Source organism: Mirounga leonina, unplaced genomic scaffold (genome assembly GCF_011800145.1).
Source record: "Mirounga leonina isolate KUSES-001 unplaced genomic scaffold, KU_Mleo_1.0 Mir_56, whole genome shotgun sequence".
NCBI lineage: Eukaryota > Metazoa > Chordata > Mammalia > Carnivora > Phocidae > Mirounga > Mirounga leonina.
This window is the reverse complement of record NW_023270819.1, coordinates 55,316-74,260: the sequence shown is the minus strand read 5'-3', so window position 1 is coordinate 74,260 and position 18,945 is coordinate 55,316. Positions and strand designations below refer to the sequence as shown.

The window sequence follows — 18,945 nt, the reverse complement described above, 5'->3', positions numbered from 1 at the left end:
AGTATCTTAAATTCTTAGGATACAAATACTTCTGACTGTGGTGTTTTTTTGCCTCTTTGAGTGGATTCTTTCTTCATGCTGTTTACAATTTATGATCAGGAGCTCATCTTCAGAGAAAACTGTTTCTCTGTGTGAATCTCCTGTTGTTTCTGCTGTTTGTGCCTGTGATTTCACCTGTCCAAAGCCAGTCTTTAATTTACTAGCTTCCTAATATCCACAGCTGATGAAAAGAGAGGAATTGGTGGAAGTGAATACTATCTACATTCATTACTCAGCTTCTAATTATTTTTTTGTCCCTTGAATATTAAGTCTTGGTTGAATAAGTCAAAAGGAATAAGCAAAAAAAATCAGAATATTGCTGGGAAAGCCCAACTGGCTTTCACCAAGAGGCCTCCTCAGACCCCATCATCTTAGTGAATTCCCCCACACCAGAGTATGGCTGTAGCTTAGAAGGTTAGAGCATCAAATCTTGCCAGTACACAGAAAGTGGGAGTGCCTCCCATAGGAGGAAGCACATAACTGAGCTCAGAAACCAACAGCCTTTAAACTGATGATGAAGGATTTATCTCTCCAGCACAGCAGGGTATCTGCAGTAGCAGGACTGGTACAGCAGATAAACAGGGGGTGATAAATCACAATCAGGAGAGTGTCTCAACTTGGACACAAAAGAAGGGGGGTTAGCTGAATAAAAAGAAATTTTAATGCTATCAGGCTATATGACCCTGCATATCTAACCTCCCAAACCGTTCCTGGCCAATGAAACATAAATGTTCAAAGATCACCGGATGCATCACTAGCGTTAGGTTACGTACTCAGACCTTCCAGACCTTTCTGTCTCTACCAAGTGATTCTGCACATCTCTGCTCTAATCTCCCATAAGCTGTTTTACAGTTTAACGTTCAAAAAGAAATGACTTCCCCCTGTTTCTAAGCAGGATGACCATTTTTTATCTGTAAATATTGTCAAACTTGTTAGTATTCCACTAATGACAAAATATATAGTAATATGTTCTTGTAGTGACTGTTTTGAAACAGTTTCACGTCTACATAAAAGTTTCAAGAATAGGGGCGCCTGGGTGGCTCAGTCATTAAGCGGCTGCCTTCGGCTCAGGTCATGATCCCGGAGTCCTGGGATCGAGTCCCACATCGGGCTCCCTGTTCAGCGGGAAGCCTGCTTCTCCCTCTCCCACTCCCCCTGCTTGTGTTCCTGCTCTCGCTGTCTCTGTCAAATAAATAAATAAAATCTTTAAAAAAAAAAAAAGTTTCAAGAATAAAGAATTCCCACATCCCTCTCATCCAGATATCCAGTTTCTCCAAGTATCACCAACTTACCATATCTGCTTCCTCCCTCTCTCTCTCTCTTTTCAGCTCTCCCCCTTCCCCCCACTTTTCTCTCTCGCATTATACACAGACTTTAGAGTAATATCTTGATCATTATATAGTATTCTTGTCATCTGAACTTCCTAAGCATAAATAATATTTCCTTAACATTTCAGTACTTTGGATGCCCAATGTCATGACAGCAACCCATTTTTATTCTATTATACCATAAAAGATACAGAAGATGGATTTGCAATATGACGATATATTCTGGTTTTCACTTTTTGAAATAAATTTCTGTAACTCGTTTATATACACATCCAACATACATTAATAATTCAACAAATATTAATAACATCACTCTGCTAGCTACTAAATTTACAGCAGTCAATAAAACAAACACAATCCCAGCACTTAGGGAACTTACAGAATATTTCCTACAATTTACTTCCATCATAGAGTTTATGGCTAATCAGATCATGGAGAATAGAGATTTTCCTATGTTGCATATCACACTATCAATTCCATAATCCTTAAAACTTCAGTGTTTATTACGTGCAATCAGTAGATAATTAGAATATTTAAAAGTTCTACAACCAATCAATAGATCGAGTAACCTACATTATTGTAAATGGCATATTAATGTGAAATATTATCTTGCCACTGAAATATAAATCAATCACTAGTATTATGTTTATGGTACAAGTAAAATAATACAAGTAAAAGTAAAATCACAACAGAAAGAAAGATTATATTCTGCATTTTTTTTTTTGGCATCTTAATTTATTCTGTATAGGAGCACTAAATAGTTAATCATACATTGTCCTCCCATGCCCCTCCTCCCCACACAAACCACAGGTAACAAGTTAAAAGAGTAAATCTACTTTCCACTGTGGCAAGTGCTAAATGAGGTGTGAGGGCTACATCTTTAAATAGAACAGTATGGGGGAAATTGCCACCTCATTTTAAATCAGTTTGCTAAGGTCTTTTGAAAGAGATGAGGTTTCAGAAATCATTCGATCGAAAAGAATCATAGCTGAAGAAGGCGGCATTTTAGGCCAAAAACATCTTGCCAGTAGACTTAGAGGAAACACAATGGTTCTAGCAGGAAGAATGCATGCTTTGGAACCAGGTGCACTTGGGTCTCAACTCTGGCTTACTCATTATTAATAGTGCATTTTTGCCCTTGGGCGAGATTCTTTCCTTCTCTAAGGAAAATAGATGTGGAGAATAAAAGCTAACTTGAATTGTAAAAAGGATTAGAAAGAACAAAGCAGCACATAGCATTTGCTCCATCACTGGCCAGGATGGGGAGTCTAAGTGGGGACTACTTCCTGCGGTACAAGGCCCCCACAAAGCTCCCCCTTTCCACCATGGACCCGTAGCTTCGCTGGGGTCGTCTGCCCAGACTTCATCTTTGGCACCAGACTCTCCAGTCTTCGTATTCTCTCCTGGAGACCATTTGCTTCAGAGAAAGCCTAAGCAGTGAGTTGAGAAAGTGTTACTGCTAAAACTATCAACAACTACTCTGCTTTTACCCCAATAAAACACTCTCGCAGTGTTATTTTTCTTACTGTGACGTATATTTAAAAACAGTTTTCCCTATAACTGCCACATGCTTTTTCTGACACACTGGATTTTTTGTCACTTAAAAAGAAAATCTTAAATGAAAGTACCTTGCTTTGCCCTGAAGTCAACTACTGTTAATTTCCTTTCCAACCCAACACACCAGTTTTTTTTAATTAATGCTCTTTGTCTACAGACTGCTATTATTTCAGAGTAGAACTATTCTGATAAGAAGTGAACCAATTATAAAACTGGGAGTTAGAAGAGCAGTTAAAATGTACACTCAGAACAAGGTCAGCTGCTGCTAATACACCAGACATGCCGAGACTCCACTGCAAATAAAGTCAGACGAACTTTCCAGCCAAGGCCAAACCCAACAACAATCACAGCACTAATAGCCCATTGCTAATGAGCAAGCTTGGCAGCTAAGCAGGCAGAAATTCAGAAGACGCAAAGATTAACCCATATTCCATGACCTAACTTTTTTTTTAAGACTTCAACCAAGTCCAGGTAGGAGATGAACTAGCTGTAGAAGCAGCCTGCTGTGAAGACCGTCCCAACCCAGGCCTCCTCCCGCCTCCAGGTGGGAGCCTACCTTACGGCTGAGCTCTCGGGGTCAGAAGAGTATAGAAGCCCGGTCCTGGCCGCGCTCGCAGCCAAGAACCTCCGGAGGTCAAGGCCTTGCCCTGAGTTCACAGATGGTGCCTGGCAGCCAGGTCAGGATGGTAACACAGTCTCTGGTTTTGTGCTCAAACAAGGAGCCAAGTTGGACTGAAGATTCCGAGATCTTTCTGTTCAAGCACTGCTGAGTTAATGTGTCTGTTGCACCATTTACAGCACTATAAAAACATCCTGCAGCGTCTCGGCCAAACTCTCCCACAGTCTTTATGCACCTTCCCAAAGACACCGGGACCTTCGGAGTCACCCCAGCTCCCTCGCCCTTGTGCCCCCAGTGCCACAAGCCCACTTCTGACTCCTTCACCCAGAACGACAGAACCCTGCCTTGCCTCTTACTCCTCGCCCTTCCCGGCCACGGCCACAGCCACACTGTTCCCGGCAGCCTTGTGTGTTCCTCTGCCCTTTTCTTCTCCGTGTATCGTCTGCTCCAAATCTCTCACTGCTAAGGTCAGCAGTAAGTCACAAACCAGAACCGTGAAATTGCCATGGCTCAGCCACCCTACCGCTGGTGTGACCTGGTCACCTGCACGGCCTGAACCCTGACCGAGGGAGCGCGTCCCTTCTGGAACCGAAGCGGGGAAGCCCTGCCCACATGCCTCTCTACTTGGCCTTAGGAGGGACGTGCCCTCTCTAATGCTCTTCAAACTCTGCTTCCTATCCACGGGTTTCTCAGGAGGACAGACGGACGGAAGGGGACAAGGGCCAGGCTGTGTGGCGCTGGGACTTCTCCTCCTCCCTGGCTCAGGTTTGGGGCAGGAAGGCCTGTGGGTGCTGGAAGTCCGGCTGCTGGATGAACCTGGGGACAAGGAGCTGAGGGGGGATAAGCATCACCTGGGAAGCTGGCCGGTACAAAAGCGAAAGGTGAAGACGCGGGCCACCAGCCCCAGGCCAGATCTGAAACGTGGAGCCCACCTCTGCCCCTCCCTCCCTCCCCTTTCCTTGCCCACACAGGCTTCACACAACTGACCGGAAAACATCTCCACGGACACACCCCGCAGCCGCCTGCCATTCCTCCCGCCATGGCCCCCCTCACCCTGCATCTCCAACAGGAACAGGAGTATAACAACTCACAATCCCAGTGGCAGAGGCAAGCATCCCGGGCCAGCAGCTAGCACCGAGAAGAGGGGACTGCCCTGCAGGACATCAAGGGGCCGCTTAGGGCACAACCCAGAACAGACGCCCTACACGCTAGTCCTCTTGTCTGTCGGGCTTCCACCTCTAGGAGGCAAGAGAAGCGAAGGCTGCCTCTCTCCAGGCCAGTCTGAGAATGACAGCAACAAAAAAAAAAAATTTTTTTTTAAGATTTTATTTATTTATTTGACAGAAAGAGACAGCGAGAGAGGGAACACAAGCAGGGGGAGAGGGAGAGGGAGAAGCAGGCTTCTCGCAGAGCAGGGAGCCCGATGTGGGGCTCGATCCCAGGACCCTGGGATCATGACCTGAGCTGAAGGCAGACGCTTAACAACTGAGCCACCCAGGCGCCCCAGCAAAAAAATTCTTTTAAAGAAAGTAAGCAAGCCCAATAAATAGCAGTGCTGGAAACAGGAAAAGCAGAGATCTGTGCTTCTGGAGGCAAGCACTATCCTTCCATGGAGTCCTGGTCAGGAGCAAAGATAAGGGGCAGGAGTGGGCACTGGGTGGGGGAGGGCAGATGGACTAGAGAACTAAACGCATTAGGGCTGAGCCCTCCATGCCCCTCCCCTGCCATCTCCTTCCCCTTTTCCTTCCCACAAAAACAGACGGTTCAGGGCTGGGAGCCACAGCAGAGGGTTGAACCCATCGATTAAAAGCAAGAAAATGGGCACTATGTCCAGGGGAAATCCCAGTGTACATGTGGGCGAGGAGTAAGAGGCTGTTTGGAACCTCCACATCAGAAAAGGCAGCCCCGGGCGCCTGGGTGGCTCAGTTGGTTAAGCGACTGCCTTCGGCTCAGGTCATGATCCTGGAGTCCCGGGATCGAGTCCCACGTCGGGCTCCCTGTTCATCAGGGAGTCTGCCTCTCTCTCTGACCCTCCCCCCTCTCATGCTCTCTCTCTCTCTCTCATTCTCTCTCTCAAATAAATAAAATCTTTAAAAAAAAAGAAAAAAAGAAAAGAAAAGGCAGCCCCCCGAGGGGTAAGACGCACTTACAGGCACCACCCCCCCTTTCTTTGACAATTATGGAGGGAAACAGGGTCTGCCTGCGACTTTACAAGAGGCCTATTTTGTAAGCTGTCTCTACACCTGCAGAGAAGATCAAAGCCAATTTTCTCAGCTTATCAATGGAGTGCATTCATCAAAACCCACCACCAGCAAGTGAAGATCACAAGTTATCTGAGGAAAAGCCAGAACATGAAAGAAAGGGCTGTAATGAACAAACAGAATTGGCCCCAGAAGAAGCCTAATTTGTAGAACAGAAGAAAACTTTTTTAAAACTTCTAGTAAGTATCTTAAGACAGATCGGAAATAATAGTGTGTCCACAAAGCAAGACCAGGCTGCTATGGGAAAGAAGCCATCAGAGGAAAAAAGTTCTCAACAGGAGGAAAAAAATAAATTTGAAATTTCTGAAAAGAAACCTCAATGGATTTGAGAAATAAAATGAACCAAGCTAAATCCCAAGGCTGGGAACTGGAAGAAAATATTGAGAAACATTACAGAACAAAAAGTTAAGAGCCAGGGAAAATATATCCAGAGGTCCTACATCCAGTCAAGATGAGTTTCAGCAAGCTGTTAAGGGGAGGGAGCAAAACATCAGAGCATGAAGACAGCCCCCCCCCCCCCCCGCCCCACCCAACTGACCAAAGTCCTGAGCCACAAGCTGAAAGGGCCCCACTGCAGGCCGGTGAATGAAGACCCACTTACAGGAAGGCCACATCACCCCTGTTCCTCCTCCCATCAGAGGGGGCTCTGCAACATGGCCCCCTCAGGCACTTCAGAAACCAAAGATGAAGTGAGCCTCTCCTATGTTTCCTGTACCCAGCCAGACTCCATTGTCAGGATTTGGAACGAGAACAGGAAGAGACCAGAGGGCTGCCAAAAGATCTTGGGTCAAGTCCCGGCTTGTCACTAACTAGCTGACTGACCTGCTAGAGGTTGCTGGGCTTCAGACTCCCTGAAAACCAAGGGAATGTTATGCATCTCCTTCCTCTGACCCCCCTCGGTGTTCCTGCCCTCTGCACAGCGGAATCACCCCAGGACCCCTACAACACACAGGCCTAGGGTCCCACCCCCAGAGATTCAGACTAGCCGGCCTGAGATGAAACCAAGGAAATTCATCTTAAATTGCCCAGGCGACTCACAGATCTAGTGCTGAAAACCATTGGACAGGAAGGTCTCCAAAAGCCCCTCTGGCTCTGTGGAAGGCCTCAGAGGGCATGGGGAAGAGCAGGCCGCCGAACCTGTGCGTAAATCCACTTTCTGCCTCTTCCCATCCACGTGATCCTAAGTCTCTAATATTGCCAGAATCTGGCTTTCCTCACGTGTATAATAGAGGATGATGCTTCCCCCGCTTAGTAAGGCCGAAACAAAATTATACGAGGAGGGGCACATGGCTGGCTAAGTCGGTAGGGCATGCCACCCTTGACCTCAGGGTGGTGAATTCAAGCCCCTCACGGGGCATGCAGCCCACTTGAAAGAAAAAAAAATTATGCAAGAACCTGGATACAGCAACCGGCACCTCATAGGTGATGTAATTATTACAACTCTTATATAATTCAGGTAATGAAGGGATAAGGGAGCTAAAAAGATCAGTGACATCCTTAAGTTCCCTGCTGAATTAGGTTAACCAGTGGGATCCTGGCAGCGGCTAAGAGGGTCCCAGATGCAAAGTGTGCCGTGGCTGGGAGGACAGCCGCCTGAAACAGGATGGAGGAGGAGCCCACACCCTCTGGGAGGCCCCAGGAAAGGCTTTCCTCCCCCAGTGAATAAGCACTGTAGATAAAAAGTCTAGGGAAAAGTAGAAGAAAGCCATAACACTGGCTCCCGGCCAATCTGCCAAAAATTCCAATACAAAACTGTTTCAACTGAGACAATTTGCTCATTTGAAAGCAGGTTGGTGGCAGTACACCATTTATTTTCCTCTCGTGCTAAAAATAAGAATTTCCAAACTGACCTAATTAGGACTAACATCACACCCAGCAGGCAGCACGAATAGCTCCAATGAAGAAGGAAAACGTACAGAGAAGGTACGTTTTAAAACAAACCTTACTGCTCATATTTTAATTGAAGTGGTTTAAGAATTTAAACTAAAGAGTGTCTATACACTAAGTATCCACTAGTAATGAAGTCTAGAACCTTAAGGCACAGATTTGAAAAGATTTAACGGACCAAATCAAAGCTGAGAAATGAACATGCAAAGTATTTTTTTTTAAAAAAAGTCTTTCTTCCTCCACTAACCAGAAACTCAGAACAATACAAAATTCCTCCTTGTTTTACTCATTCTCAGTATCATTTTTTTTCCACCACACCCTTTTTCTTTGGAATGCAGATCAAGCCAAAAATAATTTGGCTAAATTCAATCCAATGGAAATGGTTACTACATGTAAAAGAACAGATTTTGAACTCCTTTTAATCTCATCTTTCCAGAGTCTAAAATAAGCAGAGGAGACCTTAATTCACCACAAACATAAATGAGTTTTATAAAGTTTCCCCAAAATCTCTGGGGGGAGAGGAAAAAAACTAAGTTTTTTTCCAATCATTTTCTATCGTTCAAGTGGCCCGACACAGGATAAAATCCCTACTTGAGTGATAATAGCGTTTAATTGGCTTAGAGACCTTGTTTTTCACCTTTAATTTAGGATCCAAATTTTAGTTTTGTCCAAGATGTGAAAATGAGTTTGGCAAATACATCCCAGTGCCCAACTGGCATCTGAACAACAGGCAATCTGTATGCTGAAATCGACTTCTAAAAGTACGGGATCTGGCTGAGCTGAAAAGTCTGAACCACAGCTGCCCTGGCTCCATTAGGCATCACAAGGACCTCGCACTCCCTCCTCATCAAGAACTCTGCTACAAAAAAGGAATGTGGTCTATGATTTTTCCCTCCATTTTCATGACAGGAAGTAAGTATATATTATTTCTGAAAGTTCTATTTGTCATGCAAAAAAAAATGAATTTATGCTATTATTGGAAGTAAAACAAAGCAACAAGAAAACCAGAATTGCACTATTGCTTACTCCGCACGCGTCACGGCTCATTAAATGTCTCCCTGCCTGACATTCTGCAAGTTGCTCCCAATGAGTCCATCTGGTCACTAAGCGATGCTTTCAATGACAAAGGCTCCCTAACAGCTCCATCAAAGGCTTAACTGACACTGAGGAATTCCCATAGGTAATGAGATTATTCTAATCTCTGATTGATGAAGTATTTTTCTAAGTAAGGAAACAGATATGAAGATGAATGGGGGGGGGGGGGAGGAGGAGAAAGTAATTACCAGACAAAGAAGAGAAGATGATGCATCTTCTCTGACATGGGAATGCCTCAAGGTCATAATTATCATGGAAATTTTACACAATTTCTCAGAAGATGCCTCTACAATTTTATAATGCAACAATCCAGGCGAGAAATTCAAAATTAATTGGTTTGGGTCAAAGGTCACTTCATAATGCTAAATTACAGTACAAATTATTGCCAAATTGAAATTTAGAAAAATGGTTAAATTAAACATGGACTAGAGTAAGATTCAACTGCATAAACCATTTTCCATCCCCCACAGCTTCCCAACTTATCTGTCAGTCTTCTGAATGTAACACATTTTTCCAGATCTTTTTGCTTCAGAGAATAAAGCTCAGAGGAAGTAAGCAGTTTGCTCCAAGCAGTTCCTTTCTTCTGCCTCTCCTTTTGGAACAGAGACAAGATACATTAAACTAAGGAAGCTTAAGCTTCAGGGATCCTTCGAGGTCCTGGGAAGGACCCCGAAGTGTGTTCACAGCAGGCGTTCTATTAGAAATTAGAGGAAAAAAAAGTGTTCTTCTTTTTAAGAGAACCCCAAATTGTATGAGCTTGAGGCCCAACAGAATCTGGATCCTCCTGGACCTACATTCCACTTCTCAAATACTTTACCTCGTTATCCAACAGCTTCTGGAAATGTCAGGGGAGGCAAAGGAAGTAACACAATCCTCAAGATGCCACCATAGCATCAGGATTTTGTCTTCAAGACATGGCCCAAGCAAGACTTGAAGTAGTTTCTTACTTGTCAGGCTGGGGGGAGGGCAGAGTAAGGGGTGGGGAGGGGCACTTCATTATTGCTAAAAAGGATGGAAAAAATTCTGGCAATCAAAACTTTTTTGATAATGGGGCGCCTGGGTGGCTCACTCGTTAAGCATCTGCCTTCGGCTTATGTCATGATCCCAGCGTCCTGGGATCAAGCTCCGCCATCAGGCTCCCTACTCAGCAGAGAGCCTGCTTCTCCCTCTCCCACTCCCCACTTGTGGTCCCTCTCTCGCTGTGTCTCTGTCAAATAAATAAATAAAATCTTAAAAAAAAAATTTTTTTTTAACTATTTTGGAGGACTGACCAAAACATTACTCTTAGAAGCTGAAAACTCAGTATATGTTAATTTAACTCCCTATGGTAAAACTGTGTACAGGGGAAATGACTTTCTTAAAAATATATACATATATATATATTTTAAAGATTTTATTTGAGAGAGAGCACGCGCGCATGCACATGAGCAGGGATGAGAGACAAATGCTGCAAGATAGGGAGAAACACCTAGAAGACGACTTACCACTGAGCACAGAGCCCAACACGGGGCTCAATCCCAGGACCCCAACATCATGACCTGAGTTGAACGCAGATGCTTACCCGAGCCACCCAGGTGCCCCAAAATTTATATGTTTAATTATGGTAAAATATACGTAACAAAATTTGCCATTTTAACCATTAAGTGCACAACTCATTGGCATTATGAAAATTCACACCCATGTACAGTCATCACCACCATCTGTCTCCAGAACATTTTCATCTTACAGAACTGAAACTCCATGCTCATTAAACACTAACTCTCCATTCCCCCTCCGCCCCCAGCCCTGGGCAACTACCATTCTATTTTCTATCTCTGTGAATCTAACTACTCCAAGTATCTCCTGTAATGGTGTTAAGTGGTAAAACATACACTGTTTTGTGACTGGCTTATTTCACTTAGCATGAGGTCCTCAAAAGTTCATCCACGTCGCAGCATATGTCAGAATTTCCTTCCTTTTGAAGGCTGAATAATATTCCATTGTTTGTATATACCACCTTCTCTTTACCACTTTTGTTTACATTCATCTGTCCATGGACAATTGCGTTGCTTCCACATTTTGGCCATTGTGAATAATGCTGTTCTGAATATGCTACAAATACCTGTTTGAATCCCTGCTCTCAATTCTTTTGAGTATATACCCAAAAGTGGAATTGCTGGATTGTGTGGTTACTCTATTCTTAATTTTTTAAGAACCACCATAATGTTTTCCATAGTGATTTACACCATTTTACAATCCAACCAATAGTGCAGCCGAAGGGTTCCAATTTCTCCACATCTTTACCAACATTTATTATTTTCTGTTTTTTTTGTTTTGGGGAAACCTTTTGGAAACAGCCATTCTGATGAGTGTGAAGTGGTACTTAACATTGTGTTTTTTATTAGCGATACTGAGGATCATTTTATATGCTTATTGGCCATTTGTACATTTTCTAGTCCTTTGGCTAGGGGGATATAAGTCTCTTGCTCAATGTTTTGGAAGCCCCATTCCAGCTTGCTGAACCCACTTATGGTAAATATGCTGCAAGACAGGGAGAAACCTAGACCTAGAAGTGGAAAAGCAGAAACTGACCTTGCTTATAAACAATAACTAGGTTTGACTTTATTCTTAAAGAATAGGTCTTTGGTTCTGTAACTGTGACAAGAACTATCGTACTGGGATTTCGTTGGGTTCCAAGCATCGTACTCAATGCTTTACATAGTCTCCTTTAATTCTTACAATAATGCTATGGACACAATTAGTAGCCCCTGTTTAAGGATGAGAAAACCTGAGGTTTGAAATAGCTAAAGTACTTTGCTGCAAATCACAGAGATGGGGAACTGATGAGCTGGAATTCACACCAGCACTGTAGAATTTAGGGACCCAAGTTCTCAGCCATTACATTCTGCTGTCCTAGCACATCAAATACATGAATACAGAGCCCAGGAACAGGAGTGCTAAGCAAACAGCAACACTTTAGGGTAAAAAGTAGAACTCAAAGGCCTTTTTTTTTTTTTTTTTTTTTAAGATTTTATTTATTTATTTGAGAGAGAGAGAGAGCACATGAGAGGGGGGGAGGGTCAGAAGGAGAAGCAGACTCCCCACCAAGCAGGGAGCCTGATGCGGGACTCGATCCCCGGACTCCAGGATCATGACCTGAGCTGAAGGCAGTCGCTTAACCAACTGAGCCACCCAGGCGCCCGAACTCAAAGGCCTTTTAAGACCATCTGCTCTGGACTGAATGTTTGTGCCCTCCTCCCCCCATTCATATGTTGAAATCTTAACCCCTAATGTGGGTATTAGGAGGTGATGTTTGGGTAGGTGAATAGGTTAGGAAGGTGGAGCCCTCACGAATGGGATTAGTGCTCTTAACAAAAGAGGCCCCAGAGAGCTCCCTTTCCCCTCCTGCCATGTGAGAACACAGAAGACAGTTGCCTAAAAACCAGGAAGCAGGCTCTCCCAGAACCCTCTGGTGCTCTGATCTTGGAATTTCCAGCCTCCAGAATGATGAGAAATAAATGTTTGTGCCATGCTTAAACAAAGAGTTTAACAAAATTATAAATCATACAGTTTAACAATCGTAACCAAAAATTTATAGTATTTTTGTTATAGCAGCCTGAACAGACTAAGAAATTGGTACCGAGAAGCGGAATGCTGCTGTACAAATACCTAAGCATGAGGAAGTGGCTTTGGCACTGGGTAACAGGTAGGGGCTGGAAGAGTTCGGAGGTACATACTAGAAAAACCCCATACTACCATGTGAGGACCATTAAGGAGGATTCTGGGGAGGACTCAGAAAAGAGCTATACAGAAAGTGGTGTGGTCTCAATGTTTGTGTCCCCCCCAAAATTCATATGCTGAAACCCCAATCTGCCAAGTGATAGCAGTCACAGGTGGGACTTCTGGAAGGTGATTAGGTCATGAGGGAGGAGCCCTCATGCACAAGATTAGTGCCCTTACAGAAGACAGCACAGAGAGCTCACTACACCCTTCTGCCAGGTGAAGATACAAGAACTTAGCCACCTGGAAGAAGGCCCTCACCTGACCATGCAGACACCCTAATCTTGGAGGTCCAGCCTCGAGAACTGTGAGAAATTTCTGTTGTTTATGAGCTACTCAGTCTGTGGTATTTTGTTATAACCAGCCTGAAAGGACCGAGAGAGAAAGCTTCCATTTTCTTCAAGAATACTTAAGTAATCATGAGCAGAGCGTGTGTAGAAATATGGATGGTAACAGGCATTGTGATGAGGTCTCAGATGGAAGTGAGGAGGTTACTGGAAACAAGAGGAAAGGCAATCCTTGCCGTGAAGTGTCAAAGAACTTAGCTGACTTGCACTGGTGTTCCAGTGTTTTGTGGAAGGTTAAACTTGGGAGTGATGAAACTGGATATTTAGCTGAAGTAATTCCTAACAAAGTGTTGAAAATGCAGGTTGGTACTTGTTTGCTTTCCCAGGTTCACAGCTGGAGAGGAATCTGCCTCAGGACGAATGGTACCTTAAGTCTCCCTCACACCTGATTTAGATGAGATTTAGAGGAGACTTTGGACCTTTAAAACTGGTGCTGGAATGACTTCAGATTTTGGGGGCTGTTCAGACGAATGAATATGTTTTGCATTTGAGAAGGACATGAATTTGGGGGTGGGGGGACAAGGGCAAATGAATGTTGGTGGCTCCCCAAACTGATCTGTTGAAATCCCTACCCCCAATGGGATGTTATTAGGAGGCAAGGCCTTTGGGAGGTGCACAGGTTATGAGGGTGGAGCCCTCATGAATGGCACTAGTACTCTTACAAAAGAGGCCCCCGAGAACCCACTCACCCTTCCACCACGTGAGGATGCAGGGACAAGATGGCTGTCTCTGAACCAGGAAGCAGGCTCTCACCAGACACCACGTTCGCTTGTGCTTTGATTTTGGACTTCCAGCCTCCAGAACTAGGAGAAACAGATGTTTGCTGTTTAAGACACCCAGTTACGGTAACTTTGTTATAGCAGCCAAACTAAGACGTTATCTACTACGGCTCCCTATAAACTCTTCATCTCATTCTTTCCAGAAGTTTTTCTTTTTGAATTTGACTGTGCTGAGCTCCACGCTCAGCCTGGACAACCTCTACCTGAGCTCACAGACCCTGGGAAGACCCCAAGAACCACCATTATCCCCATTAAGGAGCAGCATTATGTAGCCTTTCTGTAAAAATAGAAGAAAAACTTCAAAGTAATAAAGCAAGACAGCCCAGTCACCAAAATCAAGGCTTTTTCATAAAGGGAAAAAAACTATACAAACCACAGAAATGCTAATAACAGTGCTCCAGTCCAACCTCATTACAGTCAGGGGGAAAGGGGCACTTCAGCTGAGGGCACGCCAGGAGGGCCTCACCTCCAGAACCAGCCCCCAGGAGGGACCGGAAGCTGGCTGTGACGCAACAGTCAAAAATGTTCCTGTCACCTCACACAGCACTCTTACTTCATGCTCTCGAATCCTCTTGTGTTGGGGCGAGGGGAATTCAGGAGAAGCAAGTGTGAAATGTGAACGGTGCCCCTGAGAGACGTGCAGCATAGAGGCCAGGAATCCAGAGATATGGCGACTCAGGGTACATCCCAGCCTTGTTCCTCCCAAATGCCACTAATCCCAGGAGAGCCCCCTGGAGAACCTACATTTGTAGTCCCCGCCCCCCGCCACAATCTATGGCTGTGAAATACAACGTTCATCAAAGGAATCACTGCAATCAAATCTCTAAGTGTTTGCTGAGGACGTACCATGAACCTTAACTTACTATCCCAGGTACTACCGGGTATGAAAGTGACTTAGGACATCTGTTCTTCAGGAGCTTATATTTCAGACTGGAATATATATACATACACATAGAATAGGAGACTACATAGGTTATATATAAATAGGTTACATGTTATAGATCTAAAAAATATATATAACAGAAAATTATATATAGAAGAAATATGTATTATTTAAGACAGAATTATATATAATTAAATTTTATATAGTCTGTATAACAGGACTATATGTATATTCTATACATAATAAATATTATACATATTGTTTATTTATTTGAGAGAGAGAGGGCATACACAAGTTGGGGGGGGAGGGATAGAGGGAGAGGAAGAAGCAGGCTCCCTGCTGAGAGGGATTCCCAACACGGGGCTCAATCCCAGGACCCCGGGATCATGACCTGAGCCAAAGGCAGACACTTAACCAACTGAGCCACCCAGGTGCCCCAAAATTATGCATACTGTAAACAGATTATTTTACACATTACATATATAAGATTGTGTGTGTGTGTGTGTATATATCTCTTTGTAAATTAAACTCATAATTGTAGAGTACAGACCACAAGACACCCATAGTAAGTGTCTGAGAAAGAGAGAGAGAAAAACACCCTGCTCCCCTCGACTGGCACCAACCAGATCTCCGGAGAAGCACAGTTTCAGGATCCTTGCTCTAGCTATCAAAGTTCATCAATTTTGGGCACCTGGGTGGCTCAGTCAGTTAAGCGTCTGCCTTCGGCTCAGGTCATGATCCCAGGGTCCCTGGATCGAATCCCACGTCGGGCTCCCTGCTTAGTGGGGAGTCTGCTTCTCCCTCTGACCCTCCCCTCTCTCATGCTTTCTCTCTTTCTCTCTCTCAAATAAATAAAATCTTTAAAAAAAAAGTTCATCTTTTTCAAAGATTTAGCATAACAAACATAAAACGCTTAGGAATCAAATTAAGACATAAGAATTTATTCAGTTAAGAAAATGCTACGGTATCATCAAAGGCTATATAATCACATGAGAGTAAGTGGTTGCAAACAAAGTTTTTCCTTCTCATTGGCTTCACAAGATCAGAATTAAAATCATATTTTTTAAGTATACCCACATACCTCAATAAAGATGTTTTTTAAGAAGCATGTCCATCTTTGAGCAAATCCCAATATCAAACTGCAGGCTTACAGAAGATTATAAACTAGTACCCAGTTTACAACAAGATCTCTGAACAGAGACATATTTCCTACATCATTTAAAGCACGATTCTCATTGGCAGCAACCCCGCTGAGTGAGCTCCACGATGACGGGAGCCTCATGACACACCCTGAGTCCCAGGCTCTCAGCCGTGCTGAGCCCAGACTCCTGCCCCACAGAAGCTGGGGGAGCGTAACCACTGCTGTAAGTCTCCAAGTGACGGGGTAATTTATTAATTATAAACACATAACTAATATAGTTACCCTTCTAAAAATTATGCTAACGATGATGGACAGAGTGCTTCTCCTTCTGTCAGTTTCTAAATTTCCATTTTAGACTGAAATATTCTTTATTATACAGAACTGATTTTTTTGTTGTAAGGATGTCGTAAAAAACTGAACTGATTTTAATAGAATTTGATGCAAATTTTAAAAAGAAGAAGAAGAAAGAAGAGATCAGGACACAGAGAGAGACACCAGGGCTGGGCCTGTACGGCAGGACGACCGTGTAAAGAGGCAGCAAGAAAGTGACTGTGCAGGCCAAGGACAGTGGCCTCAGATGAAACCAAACCTTCCAGCACCTTGATCTTGGACTTACAGCCTCCAGAACGGAGAGAAAATAATTTTATGTTGTTAGAGCCAACAACAATATAGGATTCTATTAAAGGGCACATTTTAAGACACAAGATGAGACAAGATCACTGAAAACACATCTGATAAGCTACCAAGGCAGAAGCAATTTGTTCTGGCGACAAGGCAAAGATGCCCACAGCTGATACTGCTCAGAGACAAACTGCCGAAGGAGGCCCAGCAGCACCAGGTCGGACCTCCTGAACACGGCCACCAAGGTAGGTTCTCAGGCCCACACCACCGCTCCCAATTCAGAGGAGGAAGTAGAATGGAGGTCACAGGAGTTGGGGTCTGCCATCCTCTCCTGCAGCCAGTACCCTCATGACAGAGACAAGCATGCTGACATCCTGCCCTGAGGCAGGGCTCTGGCCATGCGGACGGAGAGAGGCCGGTGGCATTTCTCCCCTTTCTAAGGGGGTCAGGATACTGTTTGGTGCAGGAGCGCCATGGCGGTCAGCCCAACCCACTGCCTCGCCCCGTGACCCCCCACCACACCTGGACGGACTCTGTCTATTTCCCAGTTTTGCCTTTTACCTCTAGCATCCCCTTCTAAATTTGTAGTTTCTCAAAAAGCTTCCTTACTCTCAAAGAATGCAAAACCTCCCCACCTCCCAAGATCCCCCCCTTCATCTCAACCAGGATCACCCACCAAGAGAGATAGCACTGAAAACTAGAACAAACAGCAGAATACAAACAAGGTAATTCTACCCGATGGCCCCAAGTAACTGAGAGACACGGAGGTCTGGAAGCGAGAGAAGGTAGAGAAGATATGAGCTCAATACACGAGTAGAAATGCCACTGAAGTGTAACAGCTCACCCTATTACATGCCATCACACAATTCATAAAGTCCTGCAGATATCTTACCTCCAACATCCTCCCAACAATCCTTTGGGTCCCACAACTATTAAGTAGTGGAGCTGGGATGCCTTTGGTCTGAAAAAATTGAGCATTAGCACTTCTCAAAAATCTCTAATTTATACCAGAATGTCTGTATAATCCATCTCTTCCCATTACATGAATGGCAGTAAAAAACCCTGGTATCTTTCATCACATTTAGGAAATTACATAATAACGAAAGAATTATAATTAAGGCAAGGTCAACTCCAACCTCCGACTGCAGCTACTGTAAACACACCACCCCAACTCTCCAGGAGATCGATAAGCAACCCATACATTCCAATATTCCAGAGCCTTCTCCAACAGGAAGTCACAAGGTAGCCTCCACCCCTCTGCCTCAATTTAAGTACATTTCCTCCAGACCTCTGCCCTATAGACCATATAACTATCCACTATTCCCTAACACCCTCGCTTACTCCTCATTTTAAAAAGTCTAAGTTTAGTTTTTTAATCTTAATCATAAACACAGTGTGTTTCACACTAGCTTCTTAAATCAGCACTGTCGTACTCAACATCTTCAATGCTTTGAACAGACAGGAAAAAGCAAAGGAAAAAAGGCAGTCACTTTTCACTCAGCATTTCCTCTGCATTTTGCATCCCATCTGCAGCTGGCCACAAAGGAAGACTGGTTAAGGGAAAGTGGAAATATGGCATTCTCTCTTTATGACATCTCCTCGAAGGCAGGAGGCATCAAGAACAAAGTGTTAGTCTCTTTAACCCCACACTTTCCATCTCAGAGAAAAGAGAGGGAGGGCAGGTGAAACCCAGTCCACACAAAACCAGCTAACAGATGGTGGGTCAGAGGGCACCAGGGAGCTGGAATGCTTCTCACAACAAGTGGGTAATCTGAAGGATGACGAGGGCAAGAAGGCTTAATCAAGCCTGGAGCACTTAGAGACTTTCCTTAAATTTACTACAATCCTTATTACTCAGTTATGCTCGTTTTGGGAAAATTCACCAAGATCCCAACATGATTTGTGCTCTTTATATTCAGTAAAAAGATTTTTTTTTTAATACTCCTTACTTAGCAAATCTCAAAAGGAGAAAATTCTCCAAATCAAGCTCTACTTTCTCCTATGACAGGAGAAAAAGATCGCCTCTTTACTTCTTAAAAGTGAAAAATGGAGAAACAAAGAATTCCTATGGTTGGCTGGATAGTACAAAAACAGGATAGAGAACAAAGATCCAGCCAACCATAGCTTCGGATAAAGATGCAGAACAGCAACGGAGACAGAAAACAGGAGGGACTTGGAAACAAACCCTGAAGAACACAGTGGAAAACTATTCAGGCTGACCTACAACATCAGGGGAAAAGAGCATGGAGTTGTGGGTAAAAGGAGTAAGCTGTGACTTTTTTTTTTTTTTTCCAGGACATTAAAGACAGATTTTAATTTTAGAGTCTTAATCATGTGAAAGATAATTGCACAGCTATCAGACTAAGGGGGGAAAATGGTTAACAGTTTACTTAAGACCTAACATACGCCAGGTATGGTGCCGAGTCTTCACAGCATTTCAAGCTCACAACTAAATTCAAGGCAGAGATTTTATTGCCCTCATTTTACAGATGAGAAAGCTGAGGTTCAGAACATTTACGAAAACAGTTGATGGAGAAAATATTTGAATCAGATCGGATTCCAAAGATGATGCTCCTCCCAGTACACTACCCTGGACAGTGAGGCAGCTTGGAAGAAAGTTCTTGAACAA

At 43.9% G+C, this 18,945-nt stretch overlaps 1 protein-coding gene across 1 annotated transcript in view; it reads right to left on the bottom strand.

Annotated features, from left to right (window-relative positions):
* Positions 1 to 18,945, bottom strand: part of LOC118002001 (T-lymphoma invasion and metastasis-inducing protein 2-like) — a 198,117-nt gene that overhangs the window by 171,174 nt on the left and 7,998 nt on the right. The window contains exon 2 of the mRNA XM_034992217.1: positions 13,582 to 13,695. The gene's annotated coding sequence lies outside the window, so the exon portion shown is untranslated. The remainder of the gene's footprint in view (positions 1 to 13,581; positions 13,696 to 18,945) is intronic.